General features: G+C 38.1%; 1 protein-coding gene across 7 annotated transcripts in view; it reads left to right on the forward strand.

Annotated features, from left to right (window-relative positions):
• Positions 1 to 18,510, forward strand: part of Rbms3 (RNA binding motif single stranded interacting protein 3) — a 760,386-nt gene that overhangs the window by 145,412 nt on the left and 596,464 nt on the right. For 2 of the 7 annotated variants that reach the window (XM_048348597.1, XM_048348599.1), the window contains exon 3: positions 14,574 to 14,687. The exons of the other annotated variants lie outside the window; for them this stretch is intronic. The gene's annotated coding sequence lies outside the window, so the exon portion shown is untranslated. The remainder of the gene's footprint in view (positions 1 to 14,573; positions 14,688 to 18,510) is intronic. 7 annotated transcript variants of the gene reach the window in all.

The following is an 18,510-nucleotide window of genomic DNA, read 5'->3' on the forward strand; positions in this document are numbered from 1 at the left end:
TCAGAGATTGAGCACTGTACCTGAGCTTCTTTTGCTCAAGGATAGCACTCTACAACTTAAGCTTCTTTGTTTCTGTGGTACTGAGGAATTGAACCCCAGGCTTTGGGCATGCTAGGCAAACACTCTACCACTGAGCCACATTCCCAGTCTCTAACCAAGATTTCATTACTCAAATATTTATAAATAAATTCTAGTATTTCATAGTCACATTTGTGTCATTAGCCAAAATGTAAGAAATGGCCTGGCAGATAATGGTATCCTAGGATTCCAGGTAACTCCAGGGTTAGAGATAACTGAAAACTTTTCTTCCCATAGTACCTGGTAGAATTTACAGATGAAGGTTTTTCTTGGCTTTTTAAGGCTAGATTTCAATTTCTGTCTGTAGGTGGAGAGAAATGACTTTGTAAGGACCATTTCCAGAACTCAGTCACTGCTTTTAATGGCTCATACCAAATTAGAGATAGCTAAGCAGATGCGGTGAGCAGGTATGAACTTCCTTCTTATTGTAAAGATCACTACCTGAACTGTCATGTCTATCATGTAACCTTTCCATATACAAGTCACTATTCTCCCCTGCCCTCTATACCACTTTTCCTTAAGCACACGGGTACTTCTACTTTCCTTCCTCATTCGGAAATACGTTTATGTGCTTTCTAACACAACTTGGAAAATTATCTCCTCCCTTGGAGGAATCTTTGAAATATTTTAGGATAAATCACTATTAACAGGTTATCATTGTCTATTTTCAACCACTGACTAGATTGTCTACAGAATTGTCTTGTATTTGCTCATATCCAACAATGAGAATTTTGCCAAAATAGAACCCAAACCAAAAAGGATGTTAACAACATTAGGATGTGATCAACTGAAAAAATATTACCCAGTTAACAAGGTAATAAACTATTTAGAGAAAAATATATGCTTCCCCTAAGATAAGACCCAATGCTTGTACCAGTGGCTCACAACTATAATCCTAGCTGCCCAGGAGTCTGATATCTGAAGATCAAAGTTCAAAACCAGCCTGAGAAGAAAAGTACTTAAGACTCTTATTTCCAAATAGACAGAAGTAGAGCTATGTATGGTTCAGGTGGTAGAGAGCTCCTTGAGTAAAAAATGTTTAGGGACAGCACTTAGGTACTGAGTCCAAGCCTCAGCGTTCATACATATTCCCCTACCACCACATCCCCCCCACCATACACACACATGACTGTAGCTAAAGGACAGCATTCTTTTCCCCTCAAGCTATGCATTATTGTCACTTCTGATGGCACTCTTGCATTTTTTTTTTTTTGCCAGTCCTGGGGCTTGAGACTAAGGGCCTGAGCACTGTCCCTGGCTTCTTTTTGCTCAAGGCTAGCACTCTACCTCTTGAACCACAGTGCCACTTCAGTTTTTTTCTGTGTGTTCTATATAAATTTAACTGATTTGGGGAAGAGAAGAGGAATCACAAAATGGTCAGACAAACGACAAAGGGTGAACCAATGCAACAGTGGTACTCATAAGAAACTATTTTGGAAATTAACTTTACAACTTGGGAAGGGGGGGTCAAGGGAAAGAGTGAAAGCTCAAGTCAAAGTGAAGGAGCGTAACACTATTCAACAAAAGGTACTCATCACCTCCCTTCTGCAATTGTAACCCCTCTGTACATCACCTTTACAATAAAATAAAACAAAATAAGATAAAATAAGTGGATTCAGAAGAAACTGGAGTGAAGCCCAGGCTTCACACCCAGGCTTGGTGGGTGTGACATAGCAGTGAAAGATCAAAACAGACACATTCAGGTATTTCTTCATTAGTGCACTGATGGCCCATGCCAAATAAGTACAAAATTCAAGTTGAACTTAAAGCACAGTATGGGAACAACTGCCCATACCATGCTCTGAGGCATCTGGAGGACATCAGGAAACATATCCATGGAGGACATCCAGAGCTCTTCCCAGCGTGTGTCCCCATATGTGTCATCCTGGCCATTTGTAAGCCATTAGCATTAATTAAGGATGAAGCTGAAGCAAATTAATAAATGTCTATTAGTCAGAGATAAAATTAATCTTGTTATTCTCTCTACAAAAAGTATGCTGAAAGAAAAAATAAAACAGCAGGAAGAGGCTATTTCCAGCTTGTGAGGAGGAACTTAAGTTGATGACTTCTACATGACCCCACATGAATTCTATGTTTGTAAAATGAGCAATTTGCATCTATTGGACAATACTGACAAGTAAGCCCAAAGATGGAACACATACAACTCCTAGTATTCTGTTCAGAAGAAAGCCAACACCATTAAAAATAACAACATAACCCCCAAAATAAATTTTTTAAATAAAAAAAAAAGAAAGCAATTACCATTGAGTGTCAGGTGCTCACTGCTGTAACCCTACATACTCAAAAGATTGAGACCTGGAGGATCTCATTTATAAACCAGCCAATACAGAAAAGTCTGTGAAACTCCATTCCCAATTAACCAGCAAAAAGCTATCTGGACACATATCTCAAGTAGTAGGGTACTAGCCAAATAAGCAAGCCAAATCAAAACCCTGACTTTAAGTAGTGGCACAAAGGAAAAAAGAAAGACAGAGAGGAAATGGAAAGGGAAGGAAAGGAAAGGAAAAAGGAAAGGAAAGGAAAGGAAAGGAAAAAAAAGGAAAGGAAAGGAGAAAGGAAAGGAAAGGGGAAAGGAAAGAGGAAGGGAAAGGAAAAAAAAATCCAAGTATGTGTTTTTTGATCATTCACCATGCCATAGGTTAGGTTCTACAATAGGAACTTGAGACCAATAATTAGGGGTCTTTTTCAAATTGCCAACATACCACACTAGCGGATTTTTAGATTACTTGGCATTGAGGTAAAGTAGTTTCTAGAAGAATCCAAATAAATACAGGAAATGTGTCTTAGAACATAGCTAATCCAAACAATACATGGCCACTAACAGGTGGGACAGGATCTCTGCAGTAATGCATTGAAGCACTGAGAAAGCTCTGGCTGTGACATGCGTAAGGACTAAGTGGAAAAGCACTTGCATAGTCACTGTGAGGCCCTGGGCAGGACCCCAAAACCAGAAAAAGAAATTTTGCGCTTTTTAAAATTTGTCTAAACACATTCCTGTTCCAAATTTTTTTTTTTTTTTATAAATGTGTCTCCTGGTAGACCTTAACTAATTTCAGTGTCACCGCACTATAAGAGAAAATTCTGTATTTTGTCCTGTCTTGTTTTACTTTTTAATCTATATTGTTACTAAAGTTATTCTTTCCAATTTCTACAAACTGTAAGGAAAAAAAGCAATAAAATCAATTCCATTGTTAGTTTCTGTGATGTGATAACACTGTTGGACATTTATCTAAAAAATTACAGGTCAGGATACAATAAAACCACTTAAACAACCATGTTCATTGCTGCACTATTCACCATAGAGTGAAAGCATAGAACCCAGATGTTGCTTTAGGGACAAATGGATCAAGAAAATGTCATATATACATACATATATATATATATATGTATATTGGAATTTTGCTCATCCATTAGGAAGAATGGTATTATATCCTCTGTAAATAAATGGATGGACCTCGAAAAATGTGCAAGTTAGATCTATTTTATAGATGTATATGTAAATATATGCTGGGTCATATTCATATGTATATAAATGTATTAACTGAAATGTGGAATATTTTAAATGGTGCAATTCCTTTGAACAACTAACTTACAGTGTGACAAAATGTATATTAGCAAGCTGATACTTGAGGTGTTAGGGATGAGATCAAGGGAAAAGGGAGAAAATGAAGTCATAATATTCAATTCATATAGTATGAAACTAGGAAAATGAGTGGAGGGGTAGGGATGAGAGGGATGGGAGAGAATGATGAAAAATAGGATATTGATCAAGATACATTGTACTGATAAAGTAATGTGCCAAATGGTTACCTCTTTGTACAATTACTTAAAGGTAACAAAAGTATAACTTAAAAAGAAATACAGTTAAAAAACGTTGAATTCTTTATTTTCTGTAAAGCAAATATATTTATTATGTACTTTTATATACATAAGGAATTTTGGCATAATATAATTCAAGGAATAAAATAAAACTTTTACAATATGAAATTCAATGTACATTTTAGCTTATTTACAGACCCTAAAACCAAAGGAGGTAAGAAAGTAAAACAAAAACCAAAACCTTTTGTCTGTAGCTACATTGCCTACAGTGTAAAATGTAGAACAAACATTTGCATAACCAAAAACAACATGGAGAAAAGCATTTACTTCTTGTTTTTTTATGTGTGTATGTGGGGGGAGGGGAGGGGATGGAGTGAGGCTTGAACTCGGGTCCTGGCACACTTTTCGCTCAAGGCTGGTACTCTACCACTTGAGGAAGAGTTGGTGTTTCATTAGTGAACTATTGTTTGGTGAGGATTCTGGAAGCGTGAGGTGCAGAAGCAGTGCTGAGGATGCTGGATCCCCTCTGCAACACTACGCTTCCTGCTCCATTCTCTAACCCAAGCCTTGCCTGAAAGCCTGCAGATTTTCATACCTGATTTTATTTTTACATGTGTTGAGGTATGCATCAAAATTTTATAGGTTGTCTGAGAATTAGAAATCATTGGTCTTTGACGTATTGCAATAATTTTGTTAAATAGATCCTTCGTTTAAGTCAATGTCCGGGACAAACATTCTTACTTCAGAAGTTTAAGAAGCTTATCTAGAGATAAGAAACATATCTTCTACTCACAAAACTTTCAGGACAATGATATAATGATATATAGCAATGCACAGTAATGCATGATATAGCAATCTAGTCATAAAGACTGGAATTAACTGTAGTTTGCATTCCTGCCATATAAGTGTTTTATAAACAAGAACAAGCAGCTTCCCTGCTGTTTGTCACAGTTTCACATTCTCTGTGATGTTGGATGTAAGCACCTATGCAGTGTAGGTGAGTGATATTATACAAGTGTCTATGTGAGTTGGCTCACACATGTAATTCTAGCTAGTAAGGGAGGTTAAGATCTGAAAGTCACAGTTTGAAGCCAGCATTGGCAGGAAAGTCTGTGAGACTCTTATCCACAATTAACCACCAAAAATCCAGGAGTGGAGCTGTGGCTCAAAATGGTAGAGTGCTAACCTTGAAAAGAAGGGAAAGGCTAAAGAATAGCGTCCAGAAACTAAGTTGAAGCCCCAGTAATGCCCCACCCCAACCCTCCAAAATTAAAAAGTTTGGTATCACAAGCTTTTCAGAAGACCCAGGTTCCTGAGTGGAAGAAATTCTTAGAGCATTGCCAACATGCTTTGAAGGATATTGGAAGGAGGCAGCTCAATCAATGTCAGACTCTGGTTTGGTGATGGGTCTAACTCAGTGCTTCTTACATTCCATTGTCTCTTTTTATTCTGTTTAAAATACGATTCAATTCAAGGTGTTAATTGTCTCTCCTTAAAGAGTTACAAAGAGAAAAATAAAGATTTACAAAGAGTGACTTAGGGCAAGAAATGACATCTGTAAATATTCTGACTCTGCAGAGTATCTCTGTAAGCTACTGAACAGGGAAGCTGTCTTGGTGATGATCTTTCCTCAGAAAATGTCTATGACAGCTGCATGGTAGTTCCTCTAGTTCTCATATATAGTAGATTGCCATTTGAGGCTAGCCTGGGCTACAGAGTGAGGCCCTGTCTCAAAACAGGAAAACAACAACAAAGCCAGAACAATGAAACCAAACCCAGGAGTTCTCAGGATTCTCTTATTTTGCCTCTATTAAACAACAGAGACACTACTAAATCTCATTTGTGCTTTGTCCACTCACAATCCATGACACCTTCTCATCTAAGCAGTTGAGACATGCCAGAAAACATTACTTTGTTGTCCGCTCATGCTCCTCATGGTTGCTTTTCACCATGCATTGTGTGGGACCCTTTGGTATGCCCTATCTTGAAATAACCTGGGTTGTTGGGGATTATTTTATTGTTCCTGTACCTGTAGTGGGGAACAATGGAGTGTTGAGGCGAGGTGCCTCTGGACAGAGCTGACTGTCATTGTCTCTAAAGCTTTTTGACTGGGTGGTTGAACTCTTAGGAGGTTCAAGTAGTCATGTGCTTAGATGACATAAGTCAACATAGCTATAAACTTCTTTTTTTTTCCTTCTTTCCTTCCTTCTTTCCTTTTTCCCTCCCTCCTTACCATTCCTCCCTCCCAGACCCTCCTTCTATTTCTTGTTCTAAATACTTTTCTATTCTGAATCCTACTGTGTAGAGCAAAGCCTGGGGGCTAGGATAGAGAAAGCAAAGTCATATTGACTTTTTTTTTTAATCACTGATATAGCGATGGTTTCTTATAAAAGGCTGTGAATCATGGCACACCAAGTTCCACTTACTGCTCTCTGAAGCAAAGTAAAGCAAAAAAAAACAACACAATACAAAACTGCCCTCTGAAATACTGGAGGTAGTAGTAATTCTTTGGATTTTATAAATGTGTTAATATCTCGATTTTGCTTTAGAGTATGTGTGTGTGTGTGTGTGTGTGTGTGTGTGTGTGTGTGTGTGTGTGTGTGTGTGTTTACTGGAGCTTGAACTCAGGGACTGGGTGCTGTCATTTAGATTTTTACTCAAGGTTGGCCCACTGCTACTTGGGTCCGAGCTCTGCTTCTGGGTTTTTGATGGTTAATTGGATATGAGTCTCACAGATTTTTTTTTTTTTTTTTTTTTTTTGGTCAGTCCTGGGGCTTGGACTCTGGGCCTGAGCACTGTCCCTGGTTTCTTTTTGCTCAAGGCTAGCACTCTGCCACTTGAGCCACAGCGCCGCTTCTGGCCATTTTCTGTATATGTGGTGCTGGGGAATCGAACCCAGGGCCTCATGTATATGAGGCAGGCACTCTTGCCACTAGGCCATATCCCCAGCCGAGTCTCACAGATTTAACAGGCTGGCTTTGAATTGTGATTCTCATCCTCCTGAGTAACTAGCATTACAGGCAGGAGCCACCAGCACCATACAATGACTTGATTTTATACTAGGCATGATTTGTTTCAGATACCCCAAAGCACATATCATATAAATTGTTAAATTTAAGAAGAATAATTAAACCACAATAAACACTTAAGGTATTGTTTACTCACAGCATATTCTTTCAGGCAAACACTTTTTAAAATTCTAATTATTAGGTTTTTAGTGTTAGAAGTCAGTGCTGTTATTTCTGCATCTGAAACTCCTTTTGGTTACATGCGTGGACATTTAGTTGGTCTGTTACTTAACCTATATATTTTTCTCACTGATAATCAAATAAGCTACATCTTATTCTTAAAAAGTTCTTTTAACTGTGTGTACATATTTCCCCAGAATATGTATATGCTTAGAATGACTTCCCTTAAGAGAGTTTCTATTTATTTTTATAAAATCCTGAGCGTCTTTTCATCACTTTTTCAGGGACAGTTATGATCAGTGACTAGATTAGAAATAAGTGAAACTGAGAATCCATGAAAGTGATATTTCTTGATTCATAATCTAGAGAATCTCAGTTTGTAAAGGGTCAAGAGATTTTTTTTTTACTTTGTATCATAAGGTTTAAAACTAGATATGTCAGAGTGCAGCCAGACATGTTGATGGACCAAAAGAAGAATATTATTGTTTGTGATAATGACATTGTAAAAATATTTTAGGATTTATAGAAGGGTAACAGCTTGTACTGGTAGGACCACAGTTAGGATGCTTATATTGTGCCAGGTTCTGTTCTCAGGGCTCAACACACAATCACTTATTAGAAATGTTTCACAATTTTCTGCAGTAGTTATTATTTCTACTTTTATAGATAAGAAGGCAAGGCAAAGGACATTAGGCAATTTTCTCCAAAGTTAGACAGGCAGATGCTAAAGCTAGACTGTGAGTGCATCCTTACGGTCTGCTCTTCCTTACGGGGCAGTAACTCTAACACTCCTTCTTGAGCTTTGAACAGAGTTCATATGAAGAGTAAATGCCCTGTGTTTACCTATCTCTGAAACTCATGTACTTCAAAAAACCAAAAACAAAACACAAGAAGGGGAAATCAGATTCATCTTATTACTGGGGAGGTAGATCATTCTCCATGCCTATAAAGAATCAAGCAATAAAAGGAAGATGGATTGGCAATCAGATGTGTCAGCTAGGTATGATAGCTTATACCTATAATCCTAGCTACTCAGGAGGTTGAGATCTGAGGATTGAGCTTTAAAGCCTGAGTAGACAAATTTCAGATTCTTATCTCTACTTAAAAGCAAAAAGCCTGAAGAGGAAATGTCGTACAAGTGGTAGAATACCAACCTTGAGTAGTAAAGACAAGCAAGAGCTGGAAGCCTTGAGTTCAACCCTAGTGCTGGCATAAAATAAGTAAATAAATAAGTGGGATTAGTTCATACTAGTCTGATAAATTCACTAAGTTATGAGCTGCATTGATTTATAATAAACTGCAAAAGGGAAATAATCTTATAGTTTGAAAATATGAGAAATAAAATTGGAATATGTAAATATTTTATAAGTCTTCTAATTATAAAAATTATAATAAATTTGATAACAATAGTCATTTTATATTCTCATAGCTATCATCTCATGGGCCAAAATGTAATAAAGGTTGAATATGTATTTATAGAAAATTATCTGGGCAAGCACTCCTTTCAATTTTTATAATGAAGCAATTTCTTTTTCTGTATTAATTGCTGCCACACTTTTGATCTGTGCTCTAGTATTGTCTTTGGGAGGAAATGATTATGCCTTATAGTCTAAATTTCTTAGATTTAGGACTCTAAAAGCTTCATTTCTCTTCATATTTAATTTTGCTACATCAATAAAATATGAACAGAATGGTTAATAAAACAACAAAACTATTTTATGTCAGGGAATATAGGTTATGGTTTATGAATTTGCTGAGTTGCCTTGATAGTTCACTATAAGAAAGCATTTTTCTTTGTTGCTTTGTCTCTGTCCATAGAAAAGGAAGATCAGTGGAACAGTGTGTTATGTGGAGGGCAGGAGGTTTCAGTCCTCTTCAGGAATGTTAATATAGGATATTGAAAATGCCATGGCCCAGGCAAGAAGCTACTCTGCCAAGAGAAAAGCATTTATTCTGTATTGACTGTTATCAGTTGTGACTCTCCTCTCCCTCCTTCCTTTTCTCCCTCCCCATCTCCTCCAATAAGTTTAAAACACAGGTGAGCCAGAAGCTGGTGGCTCATGCTTGTAATCTAGCTCCTTAGGTGGTTCAGATATAAAGATCCTAGTTTGAAACAAAATGGAGCATAGGACTTGTTTCCAATTAACCAGCAATTAGGCTGATGTTGAGGTGTGGCTCAAGCAGTAGAGTTCCATCCTTGAATGAAAAAAATTAAACAAAAACACAAAGCTTTGAGTTTATTTACTCCCCACCAGAGGCACACAGAAGAAAGAAAGAAGGAAGGAAGGAAGGAAGGAAGGAAGGAAGGAAGGAAAGAAAGAAAGAAAGAAAGAAAGAAAGAAAGAAAGAAAGAAAGAAAGAAAGAAAGAAAGAAAGAAAGGAAGAAAGGAAGGAAAGAAGGAAGGAAGGAAGAAGGAGAAAGGAGGGAGGGATAGAGGGAAGAGGGAGGGAGGAAAGAAAACAAAATGAAATAAAATAAAGATGAAACCTTGGTTATTGGGTAAAAAAATGACAAAATACATCTTATTCTTTCTACAGATTGTCTTTTCTTCCTGGAAATCTATTTTTGACAATGTTTACCTTGGATACAGAGAGGATTTATATGCTACATTTTAGATCCATTGCTTGCATGGGGAGAGTGACAAACTATTAAAATAAGAATAATTGTATATTAAAAGCCAAATGATAGTGGCCAAAGCTATAACCCTAGCTCCTCAGAAAGCTGAACTCTGAGGATTCCAGACAGAAATGTTGGTGGAACTCTTATCTCCAATTAACCAGCAAAAAGTCAAGTGGGGGTGTGGCTCAAGAGTTATAGCACCATGTTTGAGATTTCAAGTCCTAGTACCAGCCCCAGCCCCACTACCTCCAGAAAAATAATTGTACTTTGGCCAAAAATAAAAAATAAAAAATCTCCAAACCCCTGAATAGCAGAATAGAACCTGAAATCCTGTCTTTTCAGCAGTCTTTGAGTACCACAGTGTGGGAGACAATACATTGTGACTATCAGACTGTTTGGCATCAATAGTGTCCACTTGAACTTCTGTGATGATAGAAATGTTTCCTGTTGGCCTAATTCAATTCTCATGTCTGTTTTAGAACATTTGAAATATGGCTAGTTCCGTAGGGGAACTGAATTGTTAGTTTAGCTGCAGTTAATTATATTTTAATTTCAATAGCTGCACTTGCTATCATACTATTACTACTATATGAACATCTAGAGTGCGAATGGTGATTAATTGCAAAGCTTCAGGTCCCGGGTATGTTGATGGGTAGCTAAACAATCTTGGATATTCATATATCCTGGGCCTCGCTGTTATCCTGGTTACCATGATAATTACAGTAGTGTTTACTTCCAAGAGTTCTGAGATCAGGAAGTAAATGTGTCTCATATACAGCCATTACTATCATTCTTAATTATTTGATGATCTGTTGTTGATTTTATAAAAACTGAAGAGACAGGAAATGAGATAAGACTAATGTAATAAAAAAGAAGATATCATGAAAGGAATACAACTCTAAATGATCCTAGAGAAACGGCTGGGATTTTGTGAACTAAAAAAAAAATAAAGGGCAACCATATCCCCATACTCTTTCTTTGGAAACCTGGTTTATTTTTGTTTCCTGGTCTAATCATTAATGAATCTTCACTTTGCTCAAAATGTGACCCAGTTTGTAAGGTAAATGTTTTCCAAGTTTCCTCTTTCAGTCACAGAAGTCATGATTATGTAAATAGTGAGTCATTTTCCCACCACCCAAGTCAACCAAGAATCCATTGGTCTATGGTGGGCAGTGCACACAGAGGGAAGAAGACAGGATGCAGCATAGAAGCAGATGTCACTACAATGTGCTGTGATTGTGAGTTCTAGGAAGAAGGAGGAAGCAGGGTAGGTATGGACTGAAGACACTTGGGATTGAGATGAAAACCTGAACAAAGAAACTAAAAGAATTTGTTTACAACATTGCTCCTGAGTCATAGAGGATACACTTCCAGAAAAGTAAAATTGTCATCTAATTGGAAAATACATAAATTCGTCTAGGAAAAGCCACTTTACTTTGATGTTCTGTTATTAATAGTGAGGCTTGTTGTTCATGATAGGAAACAAATGCGGTTTTCTTTCATTCATGAACTATCAGTAACCAAATTAATAATATGATTGGTTCATATAAAAATAGTCACTTGTTCGGGAAAATGTATATTATGTGTAGCCATGATGTTGATGATGGAAAGAGGAAACTTTACAAGAGCTCATTTAGTTGTAAGTATCATCTCAACATATTTTCTGGTGGTTTTTTTTCCTGTTGTTGTTTTTTGTGTTTTGTTTTGCTTGGTTGTGTACATGTTTGTGTGTGCATTCACTGAGGCTTAAACTCAGGGCCTGGGCAAGGTCCTTTGGCATTCTCACTCAAGACTGGGGCTGTGCCTGAGGCACACTTCTACATCCCACTTTTTATTGGTGAACTTGAAGAAGAGTTTCAAAGACTTTCTTACTGAGGTTGGTTTCAAACTATGATCCTCAGATTTCAGCTATGATCACAAGCCTGAGAACCAATGCCTGGTGGCGTTTTCAGAGCTCACCTCGTGATTCAAACCACCTTGAAGGCTAGCTTTGGACCTGATCACTGTGGTATTCCATGAACACATTGGAGAGTCTCCATTCAGGAATTATGGTCACTGTCATTCTTTCTGGGGGTTTCCTTAATGCCGCTAAGTATGGCTCATCGTGTGGCTGATATTGCAATCTCTGTCTGGGGAGCCAGTCAGGTTCATGTTGCCATAAGTGCTAATTTTTATTAGTTTTAGCATCATGAGCTAGTTGGGGTATTTTCAAACCATAAGACTAGTGCCAGGAACATCTAAAGTTTTGAAGTATGTATTGGTGATTGCTTTCCCATAAAGAGATCAAGAGTTGGTCATATTAAAGGAGGAAAGGACTTGATGTCACAGGCATTTGGACAATTGGCAATTTTTATAAAAGCCCATTGGGATCATGTATAGCAGTTCTCTTTTCTAGCTTATAAATTTACTAATGAGTTTTTTGCCCAGTGGTTGAGCTGAAAACTAACGTGTGTAGTTTATTTCCAAGTATCACACATTTCTAATATCTTTTCCTATCTAAATCTCTAAAATAGAATTGAAACTTTAATCCTATTAATGGCACAGAACATTATGCAATTGTGCAGTCTACTGAGGTCTTTAAGCTAATATTGAGAACAAAGGAAATCTTAATCCCACAGAAATTTGATAAAAAAAAAACCAAGTAGTGGTTTGTAAATACCTGGAAACGAATTAGTTATTTCATCCACAATGACTTTCATCACAGCTTATTTATCACATTAAGGTTTTTAAGTATAGTTGCTCCCATACTTTAAAAAATGATTAGCTCTTACTGTGCCTCATTCAGGGTAAATTATTTCAATTAGAGCAGAAAATGTAATGTTTGTCGTAAGGATCACCCTTTCCATAGTGATGAGGAGGAAAAGGAGGAAGAAGAGAAGCAGAATGAAGAAGAGGAGGAGGAGCGGGAGGAGGTGGGTGATCATAAAATGAAAACCATCTTTGCTGAGGATGTGCTAAATGTTTCACACATAGCAAAACATTCATTCTCCTACCTGTCCTTTGATAGGAGGTTGAAGAGCCTAATTAGTGGCTGTGATGGATTCTCCACTGGTGATCTGAGGCTCTCAATTATCATGTTCATGCTGTTGATAGCAGCTAATACCTGGGACAATTGACAAAGAATGTTCAAATGACTGTCTTCTGTGAGCAAGTTCTACTCCTAGTGCTCATTTCCATATCTGAGCTATGCATGAGGAAAATAGAAAAAAAGGCAAGTTTCCACCAAACTCTATTATAAAAGGCATAATTGAAGCAATTATTTTCCATACTTGTATTATATATAATGGAGAAGCAATTGCCTAGCATGAAATTGCAAAGCCATGATGCACATGGTTCATGAAGCTGTGGCTGAAATTGCATGTCTTGCCTTTGATATTAATTTAGAAATATTTGTTGGTGCTATCATGGACCATACTCACCTTAACTTTCACTTGATGATATCATAGACACACTAGTGATTGCTCTAGTCCTTACTGTGTTCAGTCTGCTATGGGTCACATACAAGGAGAGGGCTGCAGAAATGAGGTTGTGTGGTGATTACACTGTCTGAGAGACAAGGATCCAAAAGCATGTAGCAGTGTTTTATCCACTCAGCAAGAGATTGCCGATGTATGGTGCAGGCTAAATAATTTATGATTTAAGACAGGAATGTGGTTTGTATTCATTCTGGGATAGTAAAAGAATTGGCAGTCAGTCCCATGGGAGATTTTAGCCAGGGTTTTACCCTTGAGTGAATGAAAGAGTGCAAATTCTATTGAACTGGAGATGGATAAAAACAAATTGGGGAGACCATTGGCAACACAGATTGCTATGTGAAGGGAACCAGAGCTCCTCCAAACCACCAGGTCCTGTTAGTCAGCATATGTAAGCAGTAGAGCCGACTGAAGTTTGGCACTAAAGCTCCGTGATTTCTCCCCAAGGAGAAATGCATACAAAATATTTAACATTATCTCCCCAAAAAGAGTTATATTTCAATCAGCGGGAGAAGTATGTTTCAGACATAGTCTACTGAAAATGAAATATGTTATGCTGGCATCTTGGAAGGATGAGGGAAATAACACAAGTACTTGGCATAAGGACATGAACTTTGCCAGGCTCATGTAACACTAGCTACCCCAAAGACTGTGATCTGAGGATTATGGTTCAAAGTCACCCTGGGAAGAAGAGTCCTTGATATTCTTATCTACAGTTAACCAGCAAAACCCAGAAGTATAGGTGTGGCACAAGTGGTAGCGCTCCACCCTTAAGCACAAAAGCTAAAGGACAGCACCTATACCTAATTTCAAGCCCCAGAACTGGCACAAAAAAAAAAAAATGAACTTTGATATAGTGATGGGGTTTTCATGAGATGAGTTATTTTTCTTAGGCCACTGAGTTAGTATTATTTTATTGTGGTACTTAGTTTTTAAGGAAAAAGCTCTTTGTTGAAAATAGTGGTTGTTTACTAAAAAGGGATCTCTTTCACCTTCTCTGGGGACATTTATTAATATCTGAATAGTGTGTGTGTGTGTGTGTGTGTGTGTGTGTGTGTGTGTACTTGCAAGGGCATTGTATTGGGGATTGAACTCAGAGCCTCAATGCCTTGCACTTGATGCAAAGGAGGTGCTTTTACCACTTGAGCTATACTTACAGTCTCTTTTCCTTTGTTTATATTCATTTATGTATTTTATGGATAGTAGGGATGATTCAACCCAGGGTTTTAACTTCTCAGCTGATGCTCTACCACTTGAGCCACACCCTCCTTTCCTACTTCTGACTGATTAATTTGGCAATAAAGTCTATTGAACTTTTCTACACAGGCTGAAGAATGAAGATACTGTTAACTATTTTTAAGCTCCCTAGATCAGAGAATTGCCCTGCATAAAAATCAGTAGTGGCAAAGGTGAGAACCCTGGTATAAAATGTATCACAACTGACTGCAGACAAATGTTCCTCCAATCAAGCTTGACATTGCATGAAAGGTGATTGTGATTTTCTTTACCTTGATATGTGTGCAATATTTATTGCATTACAAAATTATTTCTATTAAAATAAACTCATATCTCCATATAATCTACCTCTACAATGCATACAGGGGAAAAAACAAATAAACAGACAAAAACCTGCATACACAGCCACATATTTTACAAGAATGGAGAAGGATGAGGTTTGTTTGGTGCAGTTTTCAAACTTGACAAAAAAGGTAGATTAACAAAGCAGGCTAAATGAATCAGCTGTTTAGGATGCTTTACAAACCAGTTCATTTGCTGTTATTAAATTAAAAAACACACATGGGTTTTAACACATAAACCCTTTAACCCTTTTGGGTGATAGTATTTGAAAGACTCCTGACATGCTTGCTTATGATGGTGACTTGCCCTCCAAAATTAAATTCTAAGACAGAATTCATTTCACTGGGCATGGGTGACTCACTTTTGTAATCCTAGCTTCTCTGGAAGCTGAGATAGGAAGATAACAGTTTAATCCCAGCCCAAGCAGACAAATTCCTGAGACTGGTATTTCCAGTTAACCAGCAAAAAGCTTGGTGTGGCTTAAGTGGTAGAGGACCAGCCTTGAGCAAAAAAGCAAAGAGTGGAAGGCCTTGAGTTCAAGCCCCAGTACAGTGAGTACAAATGGACACACACACACACACACACACACACACACACACTTTTCATTTACATTCTGATGGGCTAGTAACCCTTCCTTGGGGATATCTGTTGTTGTTCCTGTTTTCATGTCCTGATCACCCGTGGTGGCCACAGATCTTCCCTCTCATCCTTTCACCCACTACTCTTAGGCTTGTTGGTATCCGTAGGAATAACAGGTGAAGTTCTTTTGCATTGTGAGGAACCACGTGGTTTCAGGAATTAACCTCATTGGGCTCAAATCTAGACTGGAGCTGTGTGACCTTGAAAAAGTCATTTACCCTTTCTGTCCCTCAGTTTTCTGTTGCAAGATGACAGCAATTGTCTCTGCCTCACCAGATACTGCACTGGGTTGTGTGCAACTGTATACACATGTGATGACTCAAGTACAGTACAGTCAAGAGAGAACTCAAATAGTGTAATTCTTACTCTTTAGAAAAGCAAAGTCAAAATAAAATGGGAAGTGGGTTTTCAAAATGGGTGGGGTCAATGGGCAAGGGGTTGACAAGTGAAGAAGAGGGGAGTGTGAATTCAAGACTCCAATGTATATACTACAACATTAAGAAGATGAGGGAAAGGGTGGGGAGGGGATGGATGGGTGAAAATGTTGGAAGGGATGACATTGATCAAAATACATTGTATTTATAAACTGCTTTGTTTAATGGCAACTTCTTTGTACAATGGCTTTAAAAAAGACAAAAAGGGAAAAAAGTAAACTGTTTACCCAGATCTTTTCCAATCCCTCATTGCCCCTCTCCTTCCAGCAGGGCCATCTCTCTCCACCCATCATGAATCCTGCATGGGTGTCTGTGTCCCAGCCCAGCATGTACAGATTTCTGTCAGAGTTACTGGGACCATGCTTCAGATCCAAGCAAGGCCTTGCCCTGCTAAGGCAGCAGGCGTGCTCAGAATTTCCCCTAGGACAAGTCCCCCAGCTCACAAATTGCATTTATACAATGCAACTCTAGACAATGGAGCAAAGTTAATCTTACCTGAAGGAAAAAAAGTTGCTAACATTTAAAAAATGTTTTCTTAGTAGCTCAAAATAATTTTAAAGTTCATCAGCGATACCATTACAAATCTGTCTGGAAAGAAAGAATTGAGAAAGGAAGAGAAAAGTGGCTGTTGGGACGCATGAACCCCTGGAAATTATTAGCATGTCTTTGACATACAAAATTGCTTTTATTTTATTTTAGTTTTTTCACAAATTAATCTATTTAGATTTGTGCATTTGTCAAGCACTTTGGTACCAGCGTGGTGTTAAAGGATGCTATTTTGAAAAAGGATGAGGAAGAAGGAATTTGTAATTAATAAAAATGAGTGATTTACAATGTTCATTACTACCTTGGTCACAGGGTTCACTTACTAGATAAATGGAATGTTAAAGATAAGGAAGTTCCCCCGACTGGATATTAAAATCACTGAATTCAATAATTCTAAGAAGTCTTTCTCCCTCACCAGAATTTTTGGAATTTATATAAGAAGACAGGATGCAAAAGAAGAAAAAAAAAAAAAAAAACACCTTTGATTCTGTCTCTGGATTATGCTACTAACACTATCTATTCAAGGTAGCTGAGATTTGAGGATCAAGGTTTGACATCAGTCCAGGCAGGAAAGTTTAGGAGACTTAATTTCCAATTAAGCAGCAAAAAGCTGACCTACAAGTATGGTTCAAGTGGTAGAACACTAGTCTTGAGTATGTCTGTGGTGTATGTTTTTCAAAGAGCTTTAGAAATGCACCCTTCTGAGTTCTGGTGCTTCCTTTCCCACACATGTCATTTCCACAAATGCATTTACCTGTCGTCATCACAATTTTTTTTAACTGTCCTGGGTTTTAGTTGTTGTTGTTTGTTTGTTTGTTTTGGCTAGTGAATACATTAGGCCTGTTGGAAGGCACATTTATGGTTTTGGACAACATTCCATTTGCTAAATGGTGTTTTGGCTATGGAAATACTTGCAAAGAGCCCTGGGGAAAAAGAATTAAGTAAACACTTATTGATCATGCCATACAGACACTCTCTTATTTGATCAGCCAAGGGCACTGTCTGCACTAGTCTATCTGATCTGTTATACTTAAAGCTGGAGACATTTTTCTGGCTCCTGATGGTTTTTAAAGGCAATGCAAGGGGAAAAATTGCTTTAAACAAAGCCTCATTTTTGCTACCACTTTTCACCTCTCTTCTCTCCACATTCTTTGAATTCCATCCTGCACTCACAGTTCTTTTAAAATGAGGCTTTGCTAAACCTTGTGTTGCAGGCCTCAGGCATGACAGGCAATGAACAGGTGAAAAACCAATGGCAAAGTGTTTAAAGTCCTGTGTTTGCTAACAGGCTTCTGAATGTATCACTGTGGTCCCCAGAGAGGGCTGGGCAAGTTGGCAAGTGAAAGGATATGTCCCGGCCATCCCAGAGGACCATGAGGAGATAATGACAGACAGGAGAAGGTTCATGAGGAGGTTTATTAGTGGGGCCATAGTTTCCAGGGGAGAGGGAGCTACATGGCATCTGCACCTTATCCAGGTGGCAGCTTCTCTCTCTGGGGGTAAAGGGGAAGTAGGTAGGTAGTGAGTAGGAGTGGCTCATTAGGTATGGGTGGATCTGGAGCTAGTGGGAGGAGCTGAGGACCTGAGGCTAGGGAAATGCTAACAGCAAGGAGATGCTGTATCACCTACCACAGCCTGAAAACAAAGTTGGTGTCACTTTGAACTATAAAAATGTTCCTATGCAGCTTATTTTATTTTATTTTTTAATCAAATAAGCAAGAGGGTTTTTCTATGGGGAAAAATAGAATACATTGGATCATGAAGCCAGTACTACTTCATTATATGAGGAAAGAGGCTTTAGTGTTATGTAGAAGTAGGAAGGAAAAGGAGGCCAGAGAGGAAGTTTGAAGGCTCTGTCTGACCTCCCTTTCGCTTCCTAGAGTCAGACATTTTGAGGTACTCTGAGATCAAAGCTGAGGGAACAGAGGAAGCCAAGTTCCTTATTTATTAGGGAAGCTGAAAGAAATGACAGCGATGTCAATGACACTGGGTGTAATAATAAGAAGAATATGCAGCGAGCTGCACTTTTGTGGACTCTAAGAAGCATCCTGTTAGAGCCCTTGAAAATATGAGACAAGCACAGAAGGGTGAGAGAGCTGACATCTGAATAGGTA

This window comes from Perognathus longimembris, chromosome 6, assembly GCF_023159225.1.
Source record: "Perognathus longimembris pacificus isolate PPM17 chromosome 6, ASM2315922v1, whole genome shotgun sequence".
In the NCBI taxonomy this organism is placed as follows: domain Eukaryota; kingdom Metazoa; phylum Chordata; class Mammalia; order Rodentia; family Heteromyidae; genus Perognathus; species Perognathus longimembris.